The sequence below is a fragment of the Parus major genome, chromosome 24, assembly GCF_001522545.3.
Source record: "Parus major isolate Abel chromosome 24, Parus_major1.1, whole genome shotgun sequence".
Classification (NCBI taxonomy): Eukaryota; Metazoa; Chordata; class Aves; order Passeriformes; family Paridae; genus Parus; species Parus major.
In genome coordinates, this window is record NC_031792.1 from 3,538,036 (window position 1) to 3,560,890 (window position 22,855).

Genomic DNA, 22,855 nt, shown 5'->3' on the forward strand with positions numbered 1-22,855 from the left:
GAAGCTGTGGTGGAAAATGTGGGGACAGCAGAGCAGGAAATGGGGCAGAGGATGTGCCAAGAGCACAACTGGAGTGTTAAGGAAGAGAGAGATGCAGGCTTGGACTGGCTGCTGGGCCTCCTGACCCCTAAAAACAGAGGCTGTGACTTTTGTCATCCTGAAGTCCCCATCTGGAGGTGTCTCAGCACACCCAGCAATAATTCCAGCAGTGCCTGCAGGTGTTGGCTCCCTCTCTTTCCTTCTCAAGCTGTGGCATCCAGAGAGTTCCTGACCTGTGTGATGGGTGCGAGGAGGGTTTGGAAACGGAGCTTAATCACAGAGCAACGTGGAGACAGCTGCTGGTGTTTGTTTGCTGAGAGGGTGCTTCCCAATAAATTAAAGCCCCTCAGAGAACACTTTGGTGCATGATTTAGCACCGTCTGCGCCGTTCTGCTCTCTGAGCAATCTCTGCCTTGGATCCTGGCCAGGGTAATGATCAGGGAAAGGCTGGAGCTGGACAAGGAGTCTGGGGGTTATTGAGGCACTCCTGCCAGCTCCCTGCAGGGTGTTAAACCATTTCCTCCTGAATGTTCCCTGAGCTCAGCTCACCTCTGGTGGGTCTTTAGCCCATGAAGAATTTCTTCCAGGAGGTTAAGGAGCCCTGCTGTCCATGGGGAGCTCCACTTAAAGCTCTCATCTCCTGCCTCTGAGCTGATGCAGGCTCAGGCTCTCAGCAGGGCAGAGAAGAGGGGGCTTGTGTTAGGCTGAGGTGTCTTTACTGGAGGAAATCCGGGTGGAAAAATGCCAGGCTGGGGCTTAATTGAAGGGGAGAGCACCACCTGCTGATACAGCACCACGGCTCCTCTGGTCTCCTGTGCCTCTGACCTGCTCCTGGACTGCTGTGCACAGGCTGGGAAGCGTCCTGAGGGCTGCACCCACACATCAGGGAGCAGAAACATCCTCCATCCACCTCCAGAGCCTCAGTGGGGTGGACAGCTCCTCCCTGCTGCCGGGGGAGAAAGTGTCTCCCTGTGTTCCAGGAGGGAAGGAAGCCTGTTGGTCTCTGGCCCTTGGTGAGTAACAGCCAGGACAGCAGCTGCTTGTTGGAGGATATTTTTGACAACTGAGGTAGGAGCAAGGATCTGTTCCAGAGGGTGGGATGGGCTGGGGTGACTGAAGGGAGCACCATAAACACACTGGGTTGGGGGGCTTGGTTGGATGGAGGGTGAACACAATTTCCGGGTATGAGCAGCTACATCCACTGTGGGGAAATAGAGGAATTGTGTCAGTTTAGCAAAGTTGCCAGACTTTGGCAATTTTTTCCTCCACAGCCTCTGGTCCCTCTCAGCTGAGTGCCAAGGTGAGTGGGACTGAGTGACAGAGACACACAGAGAGACATTGCTCCCTCCCCATGGACAAAATTACAGCAGGACACACCCAGAGCTGTTTCTGGTGATCAGAGCAGCAGAACATGCAAAGACACAGCCCTGACATTTCCCAAGGTTGTCCCTTTGAACCTTCAGGGTTCAGCCCTGAACCAAGGTCAGGGTTGGGTCCAAGGAGCTCAGGCCTGGTGTTTAGCATCTGGCCCATGCCACTCCTCTCCCCGTTTCTGCAGGCAGCTGTATCTGCAGCCTGGCACCACAGGGCGATGATAACCTGGGGAAACTCTCTGAGGGAAGCTCATTCCTGTGCTCAGGCAGGAGAACGAGGCAATGCTGCTGCTGTGAAGCTGTGGCTGGGGCAGCAGCAGAGGCTCACAGCCAGCTTAGATGCAAACGGGGATCTCTGCAGCTGCTCCCAGCAGCCCAGCACCGTGTCTGTGCGTGCTCTGCTGAAACATACCCTGCTATTTACCGAGGATTTGCCCTCGTGCTGTTCCCCTTGCCCATGGCAGCCTCGGTTGTTCACCCGGGGAGAGGCACCGCTCGTGTTCGTGCCTGGCTGTGGTGCCGCTCCGAGCGCGGATGCTCCCGGCACTGCCAGATGGCAAACACGGGGGAGAGGAGAGAAGGGAGCTGTAGTTCTGCTTCCTCACAGGAAAAAAGCCTGGCAGGAACGTGCCTGCCCCAGCTCTGCTGCTGCCTGGCTGTGGAGCTGGGAAGGGCAAGGCAGAGCGGGGTCAAGGGCTGAGCCCCAGGGTGGCTGGGGCAGGCACAGGGTGTGGGGCTGGGAGCATCTCCTTTGGGTTTCCATGTGCCTCCAGCCCTGTGGTAACAAACCTTACATAAACCTAGCCGGAAGCACAGCATTAATATTTAAAAAAAATGGCATTTAAGGTATTGGATCTATGCTGTATTCTCCAGCAGTGTCTCTGTGTTTGCGTGTGCGCGCTCACGCTCCGGGCTTTGTTTTCCTTTTCTAGTGGATTGTTGTGTGTATGTATTTTACTCGGGGTGTTTTGTGCTATAATAAGAAGGGGGAGGGAGCAGGGAAATGCTGCTCTGTTTATACACATTGCTGTCAACAGCGATGCTGCCTCTTCCAGATTCGCATCCTCTGTGAAGCTCCCTGGATCCAAAGAGCACATTTCCCCCTTTATTCCAGGATCCTGCAGGAGGACTGGCTGAGCCTCTCCTCCCATTCCCCTCTTGCTGTCCTCTCCTGGAGTTTGGCCCTGGGGAGCACAGCCCCATCCAGAGTGCAGACAAGTGGATATGTGAAGGTTCAAAGGGACAACCTTGGGAAATGTCAGGGCAGTGTCTTTGCATGGTTGTTCTGCTGCTCTGATCGCCAAAAGCAGCTCTGGGTGCGTCACGCTGTAATTTTTGTCCACAGGGATGAAGCAATGCCTCTCTATGTCCTTCCTGAGCTTCCTTGAGACTTTTCCCAATGCTTTCCACCTTTGTGAGTGTTCTGAGGCACTGGTGCAAGGCTCAGACTGAAATGTTACTGCTCACCCATAATTTTTATAAATCTCAGGTGTGGCACACCTCCTTCCCCTCCCCACTGAATTTTTACGTGTTTAGGTTTTGTGGCAGGAGCATTTTTATGCCTCTTCTCATTTTTTTTTCCCCTGAAATATTCAGTGAATGTGCCCTTTTCTCATTCTGATATGGGCCTCAAGGGACAGATCCTTCCTATCCATCTCCAGCATGCCATAACAGCCTGGGACACGCTGGGAAAGCACTGGGTCTGAATCCACCCTCTTGATATAAGTGGACATTATGCATTTTTAATAGACATGGAGCTCAGTGAAACCCTTAGTACTAGCTGAGCTGGCACAAAATTCCCAGGCAAGGAGTCTTTGGAGCTGATCTCTCCCTAGGTACCTTGCAGAAAATGCGACCAAGGACAAAAAAAGGCCACGTTCCCTTTGATTGCAGGAGCTGCCGTGTTTTGCAGAGGAGGTGGCTGAGCAGGAGCTGCCTGGCTGTGCATGAAGGACTCTGGGCTGGCAGTCCTTGCTCATCCTGTTCTTCCACAGCTTGCAGGGAGAGGCTGCTTAAAGTTCCTTCCTTCCAGCATCACCCTGGACAATGTTTCAGTGTGGCCTGGAGGCATCATCTCCCTGGCTTTGTGCAGCAGAGGCTCTGCTGGGCTCAGCAAAGCTCATTTCCACCTGAGGCAGTGGTGTGGAGTCCAGAGCTCACCCCACTTCAGGAATAAGGAGTGTGGGAATCCCTGTCCCTCTGATGATGCAGCTGGGATTTGTCAGTGGGCCTCCATGGCTGATCATTTCTGGGTAATGTTTGGGTTTCCAAACTTCTCATCAGAAATCTCTGCATCCCCTGGAGATGCACGAGTTAAAACTGGAGTCTGAATGCTGAATGGACCAAAAAGTCCAGTGAAAATGGTGGGAATCCCTGGTGAAGATCACTGAGGTTGCTCCATGCTGTGGATCTCACATCCCTGCGTACTCGAGCTTTCCCCAGTCACCAGAATGTTTGGGTTTTTTCACTTTGTTTTTCCTTTTTTGGTAAAACATAAGTAAATCTGTCTATACCTACAGGTTTCCATGGCACTGTAACCTTACAGAGAGGGAACAGCAGGGGAGTGTCTGTGGATCTGTGCACGTCCACTGTGGAACAGGAAGAGATGGTGGTACCTGGAGAGGATTGATGTGGTTGGAAGCAGCTCATGGCAGATGAAAGGTGCCATGGCCCCAAGCTCAGCAGTGACTTTTGGCTCAGGTTAAACTGCCCAGCTGTGGCATTTGGAGCCACACACTGTGGTGTTTGTCCAGCTAGGAGAGATGTGCTGCTGAGAGTGAGTCAGCCCTGCTGGGTCAGCTGCAAAAGGGCAGGATCAGGAGATAAGACCTTTGCTCTCCCTGCCCTTCAAGCCCTGCCTCCTCCAAGTCGTCCCTAAGGAGGAAGGGAGCATCCCTCTGGTTCTGTGCATGGATAGAGGTCACACACCGGTCCTGTGTGCCTGCTGGGCTCGGTGCAGATGTCACAGCCTAGTCACATCCAGAGCCTCCTTCCCACGGGAAATCACACTCCTGCTGCCCTTTGTCCAGGCACCCAGGACATGTTCCCCTTCTGAGCTTCCTCTGAGTGATGCTGAGCCCCCTCACACTGACTCTATCCCTATCCTCATCCCCATCCCATCCATCTCATCCTCATCCCCATCTCATCCTCATCCCCATCTCATCCATCCCCATCCAATCCAATCCCCATCCCATCCCCATCTCATCCCCATCTCATCCTCATCCCCATCCTCATCCCCATCCTCATCCTCATCCTCATCCTCATCCCCATCTCATCCTCATCCCCATCTCATCCTCATCCCCATCCCCATCCTCATCCCCATCTTATCCTCATCCCCATCCCATCCTCATCCCCATCTCATCCTCATCCCGAGCCCCATCCTCATCACGATTCCCATCCCATCGCCATCCTCACTCTCCCGTGAGCCGGGGGAGCGGCTCCCCGAGCCCGCGGCCGCCAGCTCTGTGGGTGATGATGAGAGTGAGGAGAGCAGGAACCAATTCCTCAAGGGGCGATCTGGGAGCCTTCCCTGGCTTTTCCTCCTCCCTGTCGCAGGGAGCGGTGCCCCTGGCTGGGCGGGATAAATCGGTACCGACCATTAGCAGCGCAGGTCCTCCTCTGGCAGGGAGAGGCTGTCGGCGCTGCTCTGGATACAAAGCAGCCACGCTCTGGCTCCTTCCTCCCGCATCCCGCTGGCCTCCTCCTCCTCTTCCTCCTCCTCCTCCTCCTCCTCCTCCCTGTTTGCTCGCTCCCTCCCTCTCCCCGTCTCTTTCTTTCCCGAACGCCACGCTGCAGAAGGCAGAGCTGCGAGCCGGAGCTGCACGGAGGCAGAGCAGGAGCGGGGAGCTCTCCGAGGCTGTTTCTCTGCGAGTGAAACACAGACAGGGATGCGATGAAGCAGCGTCGTGGTTGCCGCCTGGATTAAGAAGGAAAACATTTTTTTAAAAAAAAAGAAAAACCGCCCAAAAAACCCAACAAAAACACCACAAAGCCGGACGCAACAAACGAGGCGAAAAGGGAGGAGAGAAGGAGGCGGAGGCTGCTGGGGGAGCCCGCTCGGATGGGCGAAGAGGCGCTTTGAATCGTGCCTCTGTTCCCAGGGATTAAAGCATGAATGGGAGCAGCTTCCCGGCCACGATGGACAGAGAAGGCGGCTCCGGCTGTGGGAATAAGGTAACTCTTGCCTCCTGTGGCTGCATGGCTGAGCAGAGCAGGACACAGATCCTTTATGCACAGGGTGTGTGGATGCAGCGGGCAGGGAATGGGAGGAAGCAGGAGACACTCGGAGCGATTTTCCCAGCCCTGGCAGCGCATTGAAAGGACGCAGAGCGGGTCCCGGGGGCTGCAGTGCTGGGATCACTTTGCCCCCCCTTTTCCTGAGGACACCGAGCTGCTTTCCCCGGGGAAAGGGGAGATGCGCCCGTGTCTCGCCTCCAGGAGCTGCCAGCATCGCCCTCCCAACCCTGCCCCTGCCCCGGGGCTCCCCTCGGGCTCTCGGGGACCACAGTGGCCCTGCACCTTCCGTGCATCCCTGCAGAACCAGGGCAGGGAGGTGAGAGGCCACCCGTGGCTGCTTTCCTCTTCCCTTGGTCATCCTTCGCCTTCCCTTCGGAAGGGATGGGATTCAGGAGGAGGGGGAACTGGAACCTCTCATTCGTGCCAGCAGTGCTGAGAGCCAACTTTGAGGCTGCTTAAAGGGTAAAGCTTCCCAAAGTGCTGTCTTTTGGGGGGACTGGAGATGGCTGAGCAAGGCTTTGCCATCTGAGGAGGGATTTCTGTGTTGTGTTATGGAGTGGGAGTGGGAGGGGATGAAAAACAGTGATTGTGAGGGAGAAAGTCAGCGCTGATCGATGAAGCTGCCCACAAATGATGCTTTTCTCTCCCTGCTGGGCCTCTCTTTGACTCAGTTCCTGGGTCTCTGACTGTGAAACTCCAAATTTCTCTCAGTCAGAGCAGAAAGCACAACTTCAAACAGTGCTGGGAGGTGTCTTAACCCAGCTGTTTGGGAAAGCCGCGAGGAGAGGCCAATGTTTCCAGCTGTGGAGCCCCTATCCAGTTATTCCCAGCGAGCAGAGCTCTTGCCTGGCCATCCCTCACTACCTTGGGCAGGATCTCAGTGCTGCAACATCCATCTGCCACATCCCCCTCCTCCCCTTGCCTTCGGGGGCTTTTTGATGGCTCCTGGCATGGGGTTGGGAAGCATTTGCTTTGATTACTGAAATAATGATGTGTCCCAGAAGTCCTCACTGGAGTGAGCACATCCTGGAGTGTAAGAGCCTGCAAGAACATTTAGGGAGTTTGTGGCCCAATGTGAGGGACTGGCAGAGACTCTGGAGTCTCTGCACACACTTGGATTGTTGGTGCCCCTGAACACCCACCTGAGAGAATGGACTCACCAAGGCTTGGATGGAAGGTTTTGAGGGCTGGGATTTCTTGGTTTACCTGGCAGAGGTGGGACTGAAAGGGTGTGGAAAGGAAAATGGAGGCACTGGGGAAAAGATGGGGAAAATATATGAAACTCCAAACTCTGGTTTCTGTGCCAGCCTCGAGGAATGTAGAAGATGTTCTGGTGAAGGAATTCAATATCTAGGAAGAGTATTTCCCCCAGGAGGGTTAATTCTGTGGTCAGGGCTTTGGAAATGGCCAAAGCCAGCAGGACAGTGGGTGTTGCTATAATGGGAAGGCAGCTGATCAATAATTTTATTTTCCTGTTTGAATATTTATGGGTGTGGGGAAGGCAGAGGAAGAAACATGCAATCAATGATGTTGGCTCTGAGTACATTCCCATTCCAGCTGGGTTAGAAATCCCCTCCTGCACCCATCCATAGGAATTCCTGGGGAAATGCTGTGGGATTCCCAGCAATGCCCCCACAGCTTCAGTGGGATCTGCCTGACCCAGCAGGGTGCAGAACAGGGAACACAAACCTCACATTTTGATTCTCTGGGACACAAGAGTCAGAGAGCCTCCACAAGGGTCTCCCTCAGTGCAAGTGTCCACAAGAGGAGAGGGGGAGAACTTTCCCACCTGGCTTCCCAAAGCTTCCTGACCATTGGGGTGGCTCAGTGAACACACAGTGCCCCAACCCTGGCAGGGGCTGTCACCCTGTCTGTGTCACAGCTGGCTCAGTGCCACCAGGGCCAGCGAGTCTGTGCCTTCATCCTCTTCATCTCCAGAGCCCAGCCAAGCTCAGGGATGCTGGATTTCCTCTTCCCTGCCTGGCTGCCGTGCATCTTTCTGGGGTTTCTCTGCAGTTATGCACCCCCTGAGGCAAGGAGAGCTGTGAGTGCCTCCAGAGTGCAGGGCTGGTTGGGTTTCAGCATCCTCAGCCCTGCTGCATCCTCCTGGCAACCCTCTGGGGGATCTGGCCTAAGCTCACCAAGAAACCTTCCAGGACTGAAGTGTGAGCACATGCTCTCCCCTTGGCCAAAGCTGGCTGCTCCCTGCCCAAATGATGCTTTCTGAACCCAAAACAGGGTGTCTGCTCTTTCAATCTCCTCCAGCCCCCTCCTGTTGCCACAGCAGAAGCCTTGGAAATGACAAGTGCTGTCTTAAAAGGGACACCGGGGCAAATGTTGCTTTTCATTTTTCAGTGGTTTTTGCAGACTTGCCTTTTGAGATGATTTTGCTCTCTCTTGCCCTTGTTCTGTTTCTACTGGCTCAAAAAAAAAAAAAAAAAAAAAAAAGTTGTGCAAAAAACCAATTTTTAGTTCCTCCAACAAAACCCAGTGGACAGTTGTGAATCCAGAGGAGGACAGGATGTGGTCCTTTCTTGCATTTCTGTGCATTTTCTCCAGCAGGGATGAGCAGTGCCAGGGGCTGCCTGGGTTTTCAGCAAGATCCCTGACTTCTGGGGATACAGCAAGCCTTGCTCAGCATCTTCTTCTGTGACCATGCCCTCTGTGGCTTCCTCACCCTCTGCTTTTCCTGCAGGCCTTCATTTCCTGCCTTGAAAAGTCAAGTGGGCTGCAGCTGTAAGTTGTGTTTAGCTGGAGAAGCGTTTGGTGTGGCTTCAACCCACACCAAGGCAAAGATCCTTCTGGAATCAGTGTCCTTGGAAGGTGCCTCTGCAGTGGCTGCTTTGTGGGTCCTTTTTCTCTGTGATGTGTTGGCTGTTCATGTTTTGCCTCTGGAGATCCTGACTCGGTCACCTGCCCGTGTTTTGCTGCTGTGGTGGCAGGAGTGACCCGTGCCGAGCATGATTGCTGAAGGGTGAGGACGGACTCTCCCTTTTCCTCCTGCATTCCTTGACTTGTTGTGTTTGGGTTGGCAAGTTGGCATCAGGGCTGGATTCACCTCCAGGGGTGAAATCCCTGGTGGGGGATTTGCTGAGCAGAGATCACGGGCTGGGGGGGCCATAATCCATCTCCTGATGGGGACACAAGGAGCACCCCCAGTGCCACGGTGTGTCAGGCACTGCAGAACCGTCCTCCAGTTGGAATGGGAACACCACATCCCCAGGGAGTGAGAGAGTGGACAAAGGATTCACAGTGCTGGGGAGCAGATCCTGCTCTCTCAGTGCTCTGTCCCAAAAATTTAGCCAGTTTAGCCCTTCTCCCCTCATCCCTCTCCCTCTGTGGGTTTTTTGGTTGTACCAAGTGACATTTCCCAAAGGATATTGTTCACAGGCTCAGAGAATCATTCCTGGGCAGGAAAACACCTTGGAGCACGCTTCCACACCCATTTTTCCATGCTGGAAGTGAGTTCCTCCCCCCTGCACAGCCCTGTGCAGTTGTTCTTGCTCTGTTCCTGCCCTGCCTGGGTACCACAGAGCCTCGAAACAATTTCCAGTGCAGTGGTGCCTCTGAAATCCCTCCAGCCCTGCTCTCCCTGCCAGCCACGGGCAGCACAACGCGATATGCCTGGCTGTGACAGCACAATAAATAGGGAATGCTTGAGATCCCCCTTCTGCCTGGATCTGAGCTGTTTTCCTAAAGCCAGGACAAGAGCTAAGCTTCTGTACAGGGATTTTTGTGCTGTTCTGGAAGAGCAGCGGAGAGGGAATTGGAAGCTGTGGCTCAGAGGGAGAAGTCTGCTCACCCCCAAAAGGTGAGGAACCCTTTGCTTTAGTGTTCTGAAGATTGGGCTGTCACCTCAGGTAGGTTCAGCTATAAAAAAATAATAGAAATAAGAAAAATAAGAATTTCCAGGGTGAAGCTCACCTGATGTAAAGGAATTCCCCTAAAATAGACTAAATAAACCTTCCCTGCTGTTTGCAAGAAGAATAAAGACAGCCAGCTCTGCTGAGGGGATCTCCCTGCTCCTATGGCCCTGCAGGGAGCAGGAGAATGAGACACACTTCACTCTCTGACAGGAGAAAGAGCCATGGGATTGGCTCAGTTGCCTTGCAGGACATCATTTCTAAATGCCCTGCAGGTTCCTCTGCAGATTTGGCACCTGAAAGGCAAAAAGAAAGAAAAAAAAATAAGCCAATCCAGGAGAAATACCCTGAGCCTGCCTCAGCTTCCATTCAGCTGGAAAGAGCCCCAGAGCAGAAGGATGGATGCTGAGGCTGTGCTCTGGATTTCATGAATGGATGAATGTAGAGACGCAAGAGGGGATTTTGAGGGGATTTGGAAGCCTGCTCCAGGATTTGTCTGGCACACAGAGCATTTATAATACTTCCAGCATTATCATAACATAATGCCAGCATGATGTGGGGCCCACTCAGGCTCTTGGTGAATAAAAAGCAGCATTTCTGTGGCTATCAGGGGGACAGGGATCTCACTTTGGATAAACTGGAGTTTGCATAGTTCAGGCTCTTGTCCTGGTGGCACCAAGCAAGGGCTGGGATGCTCCAGTGTGAGCTGTTTGAGTGTGTGTGGGTGTCAATGTGACACTGGGGTGGGTGCCTGGGTCACCTCCCCTTGGTCCTGGCTATAAAATTCCACCTTGGAGTTGTGGCTGAACTCCCTGGATTTCAGCCTTTGTGTTTTCCATCTGTTCAGCAGCTCCTACAGCTGAAGAGGAAAGGTGTCCCAATGAATTTCTCCTCACTGAGGTGGCTCTGTGAGGGCCAGGACTGTTCTCACTGGGAAATGGCCTTGGGGGAGTCCTTCTTTTTAGGGAATGAGCAAAGCCTGGGGGGTGTCACTGCCCTGGCCCCACAGGCTGGCTGATATCTTTGGGTTTTTCCATCTGAACCCCACAGACTGTGGCACAGGAGGTAAACCTAGAACTGTGCTGGGACCAGTGCATCCAAGTGAGATTTTTCCAGCTTCACCTCATGTCAGCCTCACCCATCCATTTAAAAAAAAAAAAAACCAAAACAAATAAAAAAAGCCTGAATTTGTCCTGTGGAATCATTTTCCCAAGGCCTTCCTTGCACAGCAGCAGCACATCAGTGCTGCAGCATTTCTGGGTGCTCCAGTATAGGATTTAGGGCTTTTTTTGTGGTCTGCACTGGAGTGTTTTGCTCTTTTTAGGAGGGCTGTGGGTGCTCACAATGAGGTGAGACACACATGGAGCCTGCCTGTTCTATCCTGCTCCTGCTCTCCTGCCCAGGCTGTGCCAGCAGCACGGAGCAGCACCCCTGGGAACATTTCCTGCGTGTGTGGATGAGGGGCAATGCTGAGAGAAACCATCCACCGGGTTTCACTGGGTGCAGGAGCCCAGAGAGGGGCTGGATCCTCACCACCACATCAGGAGTCAGGCTGGAGGGCAGGGGGGAGGCAGGAGCTGGCTGGTGGAGCTGTGGCTGGATGTCTCCCTGGTCTGTGGTTAAACCCTGTGTCCTGTGTCACTCCAGCCCAAGGGGAAGGCTGGGCTTTGTGGGGTGAGCAGGAGGTGAGGGATGCTGAGCTGTGCCCATTAACCAGGGACATTGGGCAGATGATGAGAGGGAGGCTGGGGAGGGATCCCTGGGGAGGGATCCAAGCCAGGGCAGACCCACTCTGAGCATTTCCCCCTGAGCTCAGGCTGGGAACAGAACAGCTAACACGGGGTTTTGTCAGGCTGGGTGCAGTACCTGGAGCCTATTTTGGCTCATGAATAACTTGATATTTCTCCTGAATAATAGATGCACGTGATGCTTGCTGAGAGGCAGAGCTGCGAGGGGGCTGGGTGTCTGAAGGAGGGAGGGAGGCAGTCCTGGGAGCTGCTGGGGGCTGGAAAACTGGCACAGGTGATGTTTGGATAATGTAAATGTGTGACTGAGGCAGGCTGGTCTTTTTGTGTCTGCTGTGGTCAGCAGGAGTATACAAGTGTATATTTATATAAAAAGATATGTCAGTGCAATACAGCAGTGCCCAGCTTGGGCTCTGGGGCTGGGGAAGGTGAATATTTGTCATGATGCCATTTCTCTGCCTCCAAGAGGGGTTTCATGTGGCTGGAGAACCATGTTTAAACCACAGGCAATGTGAATAAATCCCAGCACAGTTTATGCTGAGGGTCAGCAACCCAGCACAGGTTTGGGACAGCCCAGAGGCAGGACCTGAGAGCTGGGGGGGTTTTTGGGAGGCACTGGCTGTGCTCAGATGCTTTGAGAGGCAGCCTCTCTCTTCCTGGAGAGACAGCTTTCACCTGACTTTCTAGTGGCACGTTCTGCTTCTAATTTGGGAGAGAGAGAAGGATAATCTGGCACAAGCCTGCCACCTTTGAAAGGCTGCCAGCCACTTTATGGCCCTCTCTGTCTGCCTGCTCCCTACAGCCTGGAGGTGCAGGAATATTCCCTCCTGCCATCCCTGGCTCCCATGGAAGCTCCAGGAGAGGCTGCTCTGGCTGTGTGATGTGGGCTTGTAGGGACAGCCAAGGGTTTGTTCACATGGGCTGTGATCCACTTGGATGAACAGCAGCTGGTTATGGAGATTGGAGCCACAGAAGTCACTGCTGATGAATAATTCTTCCAGTGTCTTTCTTATAATAGTGTCACATTCTCCAGGCATGACTCGGACGTATTCATCTTCCCAGAGCGTGCAGCTCCTGGAATGACCTTCTGTGAGGCTTTGGAAGTGTTTCCTTCAGTTTGTCAGCTCGAGGAGCATCGTTCCTGACAGGATTTTTAGCAGGGGACAAAAAATTGCAAGTGCTGAAATGGGGGAGTATTGAAAAGATGGGTTGGAATCTGTGTGGGAAAGGACAGCTCTGTCTGAGACTGAGGAGCAGCAGCGTGGTGAGAGCTCTGCTCACTCTTGGGTGGCCCAGTTTGAAGCCCCATCTCCCTGGGAGTTAGCTACTCTAAGTTATCAGTTCCTTTAACTCTGAAATTCTCCCGAGTGCAAGCAGGCAGAGTTCAGAGAGGAGCACTGAGAAGGGGCCTGGCAGGCATGTGAATAAAACCACCCTGAGATCAATCCCCTGGCAGCAAGGGGGATCTGGCTGGATCCTGCAGGTGTAGATACTGTCTCTGCCTCCAGCCTGGCAGGCTGGCCTCAGGAAAGAGGGAAAATAGCAATAAAAGGTGCCTTTCTATAAATAAAGCCCAAAGGAGGGGAGGAGGGGGAGCTGCCAAGTTCTGCCCTTTGTGGAGGAGTAAGTGGCTGTGGCACTGGGAGGATTCAGGAATTCCTGTCAGGTGCTGGGCTCAGGGAAAGGCTGCACACCATAAATCTGCTGCTGCTGAACGTTTTGGGGGTTTTGCAGTAGCAGGACACGTGTGGAAGGGGAGCAGGGCAACCTGAGCTTTGGGAAATCTGACAGCTGTGAAGCTGCTGGTGGCAAGGGATTTGTTGCAATCCCCTGAAGCTGTCACCTCACACGTGCACCTCCTTCCTTCCACCCGTTTGTCTTTTGAAAGTGCTGCCAGCACTGTTCCTGCCTTGCCTGGCAGCCCTTTTTGTCTCGTTGCAGAAGGCTCTGAAGGCAAGAGGCTGAGAGCTGATAACTCACCTGAGAGCCTGAGTTATCCTGGAACAGTGGGGGTCTCAGGCTGGGGACAGGGAGTGAGGAAGAGTCCACATTTGGGATGGGATCAGCACAAGCCCCTCTGCTGCTCGTGCTGTGGGACACTTTCAGCTGGTAAAGCTTGGGGTGCTTCCCAAAGCTGTGCTGCACTGGGTGGACATGGGAAAGGAGAGGATCAGGGAGTCCAGGGAATCTGGATCCAAAGGCAGCAATGGCTTCGCTCTGTGCTGAGAACCAGCAAGCCCAGAGAGGCTGAGACAGAAAATCCATTTTTTGTCAGCATGATGGTGACTGGGAGGAGCAGGAGTGCCCAGATGTCCTCACTGATGTGCCACATCCCCATTTCCATAGCCTGCATCCAGCATTTCCCAGTAAAGCCCAGTCCCTCAGGCTGCAGAGTGGCCCCATGCAGCACTTTCAGAGCCCATGCAGCTCTGGTTCCTCCCTCTCTGTCTCAACCATCATTTCTGCTCTGGCTCATTATCAACTGAGTCAATGAGTTTAGTAACTCATGTTTTTAAAGATTAGTCATCTACAGGAATGACATTTGAAAGACTGACAGTTCCAATCAAATCACAAGGGCTGTTCTTGTGCTTGAAGACAGTTGTTTAATTAAAAAAAAAAACAACAAGGTAAAATCAAGCTGACTAATTAAGTGTGGTACCTTGAGCTGCAGCTGAGGGAAGTACAGATGTGGTCCTAGGAAGGAAGAAGCTGCCAGGCTGGTGGGGTGTGGGCTGGGCAGGCCTGAAGGGAGTGTGGTGGAGCTCTGTGGATGTTCCCTGAGCCCTGCTCCCTCCTTGGGCAGGGCACAGCCTGATCTCTGCCAGGCAAGGTTGGTGACAGTCGTAATAATAACGCTGTGATTTGCCTGCCTGATTTGAGATGTGCCATAATTACTGCGTGATTACAATATTCTTAGAGCAGCCCTTACAAACCCCTCCAGTTCCTCAGAGCTCCCCAAGGGCTCATCTGGCACCTCACCTTGCAAGTTAAAGCCTGCAGGGGAGCCTGGGTGTCCCTCAGGCACGTCTGCAGCTCTGGCTGGCTCAGATGAGGGGTGTGTGCTGAAGCTGTAGATCAGAGCTCCCTGCTGCTGAGACCACAGGGAGGATTTGGAAGCAGGATGATGCTTGGCCAAGCAGGACAAGCTTTTCCAAGGGCTGAGGATGCTCCTGGGAAAGACAGGGGCTGGGGAGTGATGCTGGCAGGGGGATAGCACTTGGGGGTGCCTTTCTCCCTGTGACAACCTGGTGCTCTCTGAGTTATGAGTTGTGAAACTGTCAGCTTCATTCTGTCTCTGGCTTCTGTTCTGATGCCTTTTTGGGGCTACCTAAAACAGAAGCCAGACAAAATTCAGAGAATAAAAAGCAGTTCTATTTATTGAAGGGCTTCAGGTACATTTAGGGCAGACAAAGCCCCCACAGGTCACAGGTTTTGACATTTTTATAAGTTTGTTCCATTTGCACATTGGGGTTCATCTCCCAATTCCAGCTACAGGGAATGAAGGAATTTCCCCCAAGTTTGCTGCCCCCAACTCCCTTTTGTTTCCATCTCTGGGGCCTGAGGCAGTGAGGTGTCCTTGATTGCCAGGCCTGGAGAGGAATTGTTGTGTCTGCCCAAAGTGGGGAAGCAGCAGCTCCCAGTGTGTGTGGAGTTTGGAGTTCCACACTGAGGAATGGCAGGAGTACAAATGGGTGAGAAACAGAAAAGCTGAAATCCTGAGGTATCACTGTGACTGGCACTGCTATGCCATAAATCTGTTCCTGCAGTGCTGGGATGTGCTGGGGTGTTGCTGGGACAGGAGGGAACAAGGAATTACCCCGGGATCCTTGGCAGCTCCTCTGCAGTGCAAAGGTGCTTTGGAATAAGGCACAAATTTAAATGTGGGTTTACAGCCCAGACACTCCTCAGCTCAGATTCCCAGCCTGGCTGCTCTCGGTGCTTCTGACAATCGAAGCAGCTCCTTGGGGCTCCCCCAGCTCTGAGCAGCAGCTGTGGGGAGGAGCAGGGCGGAGATGCCGGCTGGGAATTGCCAGCACTGCCAGGAGCACTGAGCCTCCCCCGGGCAGGAACAGCCTCACTCTGCTCCCAGGAGCAAGGAACGCTCCTGGCTGCCTGTCTGGAGCATCTCCCAGCCTGGGCATTGCAGCTCCAACAGCAGCTCCTGCAAAGCAGTTCCTACTTCACCTCTGTCCTCAGGGACTTGTGCCTGCAGCAGCTGCTGCTGTTTCCAAAAGTGATGGAGAATTTGGATGCCTTCATGTTTGTTTTTTTTTAAAAAGCACCTTTAAGATATTTGATGTTTGCTATTGAAAAGAGAATAATCATGTTTTTAAAAACTAAATCCCTTTTTAAGGTGTTTAGAGAGCCCAGTGGTGGCTTTCTGCAGTGGGAGAGGACAAGCTTGCTCACAACTCCATGAGTTTCTTTCTCTCCTTTTATACATTAGAATCAGGTTATTAATAACTCTTTTTAAATAGAGCAGGATTTATTTTCTTCTAGAGGTAGGGAAGAACTCTTTAATTAAAAGTGAGTGCTGATGGCTGTGGGGCTGCTGAGCTGCTGCCAGGTGATGCCAAAGGTGTGTCCCACCCTGCTGTGCCCCCCTGGCACGGGGTGTGCGAGGAGAGCAGTCTCATCTCCAGGTCTGCAGTTGAGAACTTGGGGAACTGGGAGATAAAATGAGGCCTTGTGGCTTGCTGGGCACAGCTCTGCCTGTTTGTGGCTTGGATTTGTGAACTTTGCCAGGTGCCAGAGTGAGGGGAGGCGGCTCCCAGCGTATCCCAGGGCTCCAGAGGCACCCACAGAATCCTCCACTGTTAATTCACACGAGGTATAAAAGCCTGGGGCTTCTCTCAACCATCACCAGCACAAGCTGTGGGGTGGTGGAGGTGATGGAATCCTTGCTCCAGCATCTGTGAGCACCAGTCTGTCTCCTTTTATTGTCCTGTTGTGTTGTACTGGTTTGGCTTGTTTGGGTAGAGGGAGAAAGGAAAGTCCAGAGGAGGCCTTGACACATTTGGTTCAGTGATTCAGCCTTGCACATCCCAGAAAAAAGCAGTTTGCTGGCCTGCAGGTTGGAAAGGTGAGGCTTTTCCTCTGGAAAAGTGAGGTTTGGTCATTCCAACCTGCCACCTGTTCCCGTGAGGTGTCACATGGCAGCTCGTGCCTTCAAACCCCTTGGACAAAGCATATGCAAAGCCTATTATGGAGCTGGGGAATTTAGCCTGATCAGGTTGAAATTGGGTCATCCTTTGTTAATGTCACTTTTTCAGATCCATGGGAGTCAGCGGTGCACAAAATATCCAGTGCAGTGCAGACCACAGAGGTGGAAATAGAGAGCCTGGGAATGTGTCTGATGCTGGCAGTGCTGATGTGGTCTGAGCTGAGCAGAGGGGACAACTCCAGGTGTGTAGTGTCACCAGATGAGGAGACTTGGATGGAGAAACCCTTCAGTGAGCGAATTGTTGGAGCATTTCCCCACCACTCACCCACAAGCAACCTTAACCCACCAACTTTTCCCAAAGAAAAACAACTCCATTGTTGCCTTTCCATTTTGGAAGTGGGCTGTAAGTCAAACAGCTTTTCATCTGGAAGAGATGCTTTTTAAAAACCAGGTGTGAAGTGCAGCGTTGATCAGGGATAATTGGGTGCTGGAGAGGCTTCCTCACCCCAGACCTGAGTCAAGCCACAGCTTTCCTGGCTGGAGAGGGTGCTGCCAATCCTGGCAGGGCAGAGCATCCTCTGGAAGCAGAAAGAGTCCCTAAAGCTGCTGCCATTCCCTGTTCCCAGCATCCAGGACCCTCAGCAGCCTCACTGCTGCCCAAGTGTGTGACACGTTTTCTTGCTCCTGCTTTGCTTAGCACAAGAAAGTTTCAAAGCCCAGGTTCAGCCCTTTCCAAAATCATTTAATAAAAGGATTCCTGTCTTTTCCAGCCTTGGAAATGATTTGGAGCAGCAAGGAGAGGAAGTGCAGTGCTTGTGGTTAAGGAAAATCTGGACAGCACTTGGGCACTGAGGTGATGACTGCGGTGTGAGAGCCTGTACAGGAAAACAAACACATTTAGGACAATAAATCCCATCTTTTCAGGCTTTCCCAGGAGATGGGCCCTGCTGCTGGAAGCAGTGGAACCTCGAGTCACAACATAAGAGCAGTGCTACCACACCTCCTGTGCTGATTCTGCCATGGAGGGGGGATTAATCTGGAGAAGAGAAAGCTTCTGATGCTTGTTAATATTTGGCTGAAGCTCTGAAACTCAAGGGTTCATATGTTTTCCAAACTGGTGGGTGGTTCATTCTAATTCTGGATATGCAGTTTATTCACATACACAACTAATCCTTTTTTGAATCCTGTTAAGTTCTTGTTCTTCTCAATATCCTGTGGCAATAAGTTCCAGCAGCTAATTGTGCTTGTGTTGAGCTCCCTTGATCCACTTTGCTCATGCTTGCTTTAAAATTTAAGTGTTGTTCTGAGAAGCTTGGTGAATTTATTTTTTTTTTTCTTCCTGGGAGATAATCTGTGTTCTTGATCCCATTTGTGGCAACAGGGCTCAGGCTGGAAGGGAAGGGTGGGTTGGATTTTGCCTCAGCTGTTGCAAGGTCAGGGAAATTTTGTGCCTCAGTTTCTGTGGCAGCTTGGGAAACACAAGGAAAGGCTCTGTAGCCAAGGCAAGTGCAGTGACTGTGGTTTGTAGGTGAAGCTGGAGAAAATATTGAGTGAAAAAACAGCCTTCAGAAACTGAGCTTCCTTACCAGGCTTTCCCAGCATCTCTGAATTTCTGAAAACTGAAAAGAAAAAATAAATAAAAGGAAAAGAAAAAGCATTATTTCTGTATTTCTGACCACATGAATTACTTTAATTTTTAAAAGAAGGAAACAAATGCTGGGTGAAGAGATGATGCAAACTCTCACCCTCCATTGCAGCATCAGCTCCAAAACCAGGATTCTCATGGTTGAATCCAGGTCTCCTCTAGCTGGAAGGATTCTCCTGGAGAGCTGGAACACTGCTGATCATTCTCCCTCCCTTTGCTGACTTGCAATCCAAGTTTTGTGCTGCCCAGCTCAGCTCAGGGATGGCCATTCCCCCTCACAGCTCTCTGGGAGGCCTGGCCTGCAAATCCTGTGTCCTTTTGTCCCCTGCAAGGGGAGAATCTGAGCTTGAAACCACCACCCCTGATTAAATCCTCCAAGAAGCAGCAATTCTGTGTGCTCATTACTCAGTTCTGGCTATGTTCTGCTTAATAACTAAACACTAATTAGCTCCACAGTTTTGCTACTATACTTATAATAGCCCCCATTAAAGTTATGGGGTTTTTAGGCAGTAATGGCTTACAGAGTAATTAACGAGCAAGAGGCTTTTATTACTACCTTTATTTTTAGCCTGTGCTTTACAAGCCTGTTCTGCCAAATACCAAAAATCTTAGGCAGAGGCTTGGAGTGCCCATCCCCTGCCAAGCAGTGTGGGAAGGAGCAGGGATGAGTGTGGAGCACCTGGAGCTCAGAACCGCTCCAGAATCCCAAAATTCCGGGCTGGTTTGGGTTGAAGGGAACTTAAATCTCATCCAGTTCCACCCTCTTCCATAGGCAGGGACACCTCCTGCTATCCCAGGCTGTTCCCAGCCCCATCCAGCCTGGCCCCTTGTCCTGATCCTGCCTTGTTCCCAGGGTCTGCTGTGCTGTGACCACCCTGTGCCTCAGTTTCCCCTCTGGGAAGCAGGCAGGACATCCCTGCACTCCCATCCCTGGCTCTGATTTCTGTGCCAGACGCCTGCCTGAGCCTGAATTCTGAATCCAGAAGGGAATTTTGGGCTTGTGGGTTGAGGTGGGGCAGAGCAGAGGCACCAACTCTGTCTTGTGCCACTCCAGCATCACTTTTCAGCAGGGATCAGACCCAGCTGCTGTTCCAAAAGTGAAAGGTTTGTGTTTAGATTTTGGGAGGGAAAAGCCTTTGGTGAGAATATCCTGAAGTGTGAGTGTTTGTGCTCTTTGCAAAGCTTTTGTTGCAGGTTTTGGCAGCCTTTGTTTGTTATTTCCCGGCTTGTTTGGAGCACAACAAAGCCTTTGCTGTGTTTGTTTGGGGATTGTTTTGGGTGTGTTTTTTTCACATCAAGACAATGTTTTTACTCCAGTAAGATGTATAGGTACAAATTCAAATCAAGCCGTTCTTTAGTTTAACATTTTCTAAATCACTTCTCTTCAGTGTGGGCAAACCAAGGATTAATGACACTGGGGCTGAGCAGCCCCTGAGGAGGAATGAAGGTAAAAATGACTATAAAGGTTGCAGATCAAATCACTCCTTCCTATGGCAAGTGTCAGAGCTGATGCCAATTAACTTGATTTAAAAAAAGAACCTTCACTGTTTAATAATCCAGCATGTTACTAACACGTGGCTCCAGGATTTATTAAAGCTTTTTTATTAGATCAGTGCCCTTTCCATATTGTCATTCCTCGACACCATTGCCCTCTGCCGGAGGATGGGGATCTCTTTCATCGTGTGGCACCCGATTCTTCCCAAAACCATGCAAAACTCCTTTCTTTTAGGAGTACTTTAACCCCAAAATCACTCACATTTGAGCCAGTGATTTGTGGCTTTCACCTCACTTTTCAAAAGTGGAAAAAAAAAAAAAAAGGCAAGATACTTTCATACTTTCTGTAGTGGAAAATAGAGTTTGCTTGTTTTAATTGATGTTTGAATTTGTTCCTCCTTCATTTCCCTGGGGAAGAGGAGATAGGAGAAGTTTAAATGTGACAATCTGAAGGAAGCAGGTTTTGTTTTGAACAATTTCAGTGAGAAAAGGAGAGTGGTGTAGATGGGGAAGGGGTACAGTGAATGCCTTGAAGAGGAGCATCATTTCTCCCTGACCAATTTTTGTGTCGTGCCTCAAACAGCAACAAAAATCATCGCCTGGCTTTGGCAACAAGGGAATTTTGGGATTTAGGGAAGCCCTCTGTCTCGGGCTGCAGAGCTGTGACTCCTCTCAGCAGCAGTGTAAAATCACAGGCTTCCATTCAATTCCTGGCTGATGCTGCTCACAGGAGGAAATGGATTTCACCTTTGGCAGCTTTGGCACGTGATGAGATGGGGAGCGTGGCTTTGTGACACTGAGAGCCCACGTCACCTCACACCGAGGCCCTCAGTGGCATCAGGGTGTTGAGAGGGAAGCTTGAAAAGCTCTGGATGGAGATTTCACAGTGCTCACAGCTGCCCCAGAGGAATTCTTACCACGTCCTTCCGCCAGGATCATCAATAAAAGCAAATCCCTTCAGGAATCAGCAGTGAGGAGATGCTGCAGAGCAGAGCCTGTGGTGCTCCCTGGATGTTGTTGGGCAGCTCAGGGTGCAGTGTGGCCAGAACTGGGGTCAGGCTCTGGCTCCATGTCCCTGCCAGCCCCCCATCACCATCTGGGACCCAGCCTGGCCTCGTGGCCCTTTGGGGACATTACCTCAGCCACGTCTGAGTGGCATCTGCAGCCCAGGAGTGCCGATGGTGCAAAGGGAGCTCAGCCAGCTCTGGGGGAACAGGGAAGGGAGCACTGGAGCATTCCCTGTGCCTGGCAGCTCTCCCTGCTGGGCCACGAGTGGGCCCTGGGCAGCCCATGGTGACAGCTGAGTGACCAGGAAGCTGCTGAATGCTCCGGAGCAAATGGAAGGGAATCGACGCTGGGGACAGAGCAATGCACACTCATTGGAGCCTGCTCGTTCTCACTGGTGCTGAGGGGTTGGAAAGCAGAGCAGCACCCCAGCACAAAGCAGCCCATTTTCCATCATGGCAAGCTCAGCCTGTCCCATGGGAAGAGGCTGAATTGAGCCTGGATGGGCAGGAGGCAGGGAAAAGGCAGATTTAAGGTAGGGGCTGTGTTGGAGGAAGCTACCCGTGACAAACATTTGGTGATGCCAGCCCACTGTGGCAGCTTGTGGGGCTGAGAATGGGCTCTGGGTGACTTTTTTAGCTGCTCTTTCCTCCCAGCCCCTCTCCAGCAGCAGAATCCTTTCCCTGGTGCATTTCTGGGGAAGGCACTGTACCGGGTGTTCAGCCTTTCCAGCTGCCCCATCTGGCCCTGCCCTGCAGGGATGCTCAGGGGACCTGTTCCAGCTTTGTCAGAGGATTCCAAGGATGCCAACACTCCTTGTCCTGTGTTCAGGCACAGTCAGCAACCACAGGGACAGCAGGGATGAGGCCAGATGCTCTTTCCTCAGGGCACTGTGCATTGGCAGATCAAGGCCAGCGGGAATTCTCTGGCTCCAGGAGCTGGACAGGGACTCAGCAGAAGGCTGATGCTTGCTGGAATAATTCATCCTTTTCCTTCCTGGTTTATTTTGTCTGAATGAGGCTGCTTTCATCAATTCTGAAAATAAATGAGGGAGCTCTGACTGGAGAACTGGCTATTTGCTAGAGTTGGCTGGAAATTTTCCTATGGGTTTGAGTTTTGTATGCATAGAAAAAAAATTATTCACTGAAACTTGAGTTGAGGGACATTTACATGACACTTTTAAGGACAAAGCCCAACCTACAACCTCTTTCCCTCTTGTTTTCCCTGGTAAATTAATGTCTTTGTGATTGAAGTGCTAATTTGGAAGAACCAGGTTCTGTCCAGCCACTTGAATATTGCTTGATTGCAAGATTCCCTGAGAGGAAAAACCTGTCAGTTGTTGGAGCTATTTCACTCCAAGTGGGCTCAGTGCTGGGGGCTGGCTGTACAGCGGCCAAGGGAAACTCAGATCAATCCAATTTGGGCTAATCAGGGATCTGAACCCGGACTTCTCCACACAATCAAGAAAAAGCTCTGGGAAAATACCTGCACAAGTAGCGTGGCACCGAGGGGATTTAAGGAAGGGACCTGATAACTCCCAGATCACTGTCAGCAGCAGAGCAGCACTTTTCCCAGAGCATCCTGCTCCTCTGCAGTATCCCTGGGCTCAGCCTGCCTGCACTGCAGCCCTTTTAGCAGCCTCTAATGCTCTGCCCCACATGGGAGCAGCAGCACTAAACTGCTACCCGTGTTTGCAAACTGCCCACCGCGCGTGGCAGCCCCGCTAAGTGCTGCGCTTTGCTCGCCGAGGCGCCGGCATGAAATACAGTCTGCTTAAATCTTGTATGTGCTCGTGTTGCATCAAACTAAGCCATTGTGGCACTTTAATATACTCCAGGCACAGCACCTCTGAGAGGGAACCAACCTGAGCAGGCTGCTGGAAGCCTGAGCTAAAACTGGCTGTGCTGGAGCTGCCTGCAGGATGGGCTGAGCTGAGGGAATACTGATGGGAATGATGCCTTTTTCTGGGGCCACCAAAAAACAGAGGCCAGGCAAAATTCAGAGAATAAAAAGCAGTTCTATTTATTGAAGGGCTTCAGGTGCATTTAGGGCAGACAAAGCCCCCCAGGGGCTGCACCCAAAAATGGCTCACAGGTTTCACACTTTTATAAGTTTGGTCCATTTGCACATTGGGGTTCATCTCCCAATTCCAGCTGCAGGGAATGAAAGAATTTCCCCCAAGTTTGCTGCCCCCAACTCCCTTTCGTTTCCATCTCTGGGGCCTGAGGCAGTGAGGTGTCCTTGATTGCCAGGCCTGGAGAGGAATTGTTGTGTCTGCCCAAAGTGGGGAA

The 22,855-nt window shown here is 51.9% G+C and overlaps 1 protein-coding gene across 6 annotated transcripts in view; it reads left to right on the top strand.

The window, feature by feature from the left end:
- The first annotated feature begins 5,006 nt into the window (after positions 1-5,006).
- B3GAT1 (beta-1,3-glucuronyltransferase 1) overlaps positions 5,007-22,855 on the top strand; it is a 34,473-nt gene continuing 16,624 nt past the window's right edge. For 4 of the 6 annotated variants that reach the window (XM_015649751.3, XM_015649752.3, XM_015649749.3 and 1 more), the window contains exon 1: positions 5,008-5,585. The gene's annotated coding sequence lies outside the window, so the exon portion shown is untranslated. Of the gene's footprint in view, positions 5,586-22,855 lie in introns of all 6 variants that reach the window. The other 2 variants (XM_019008924.2, XM_015649753.3) reach the window with 1 other exon arrangement.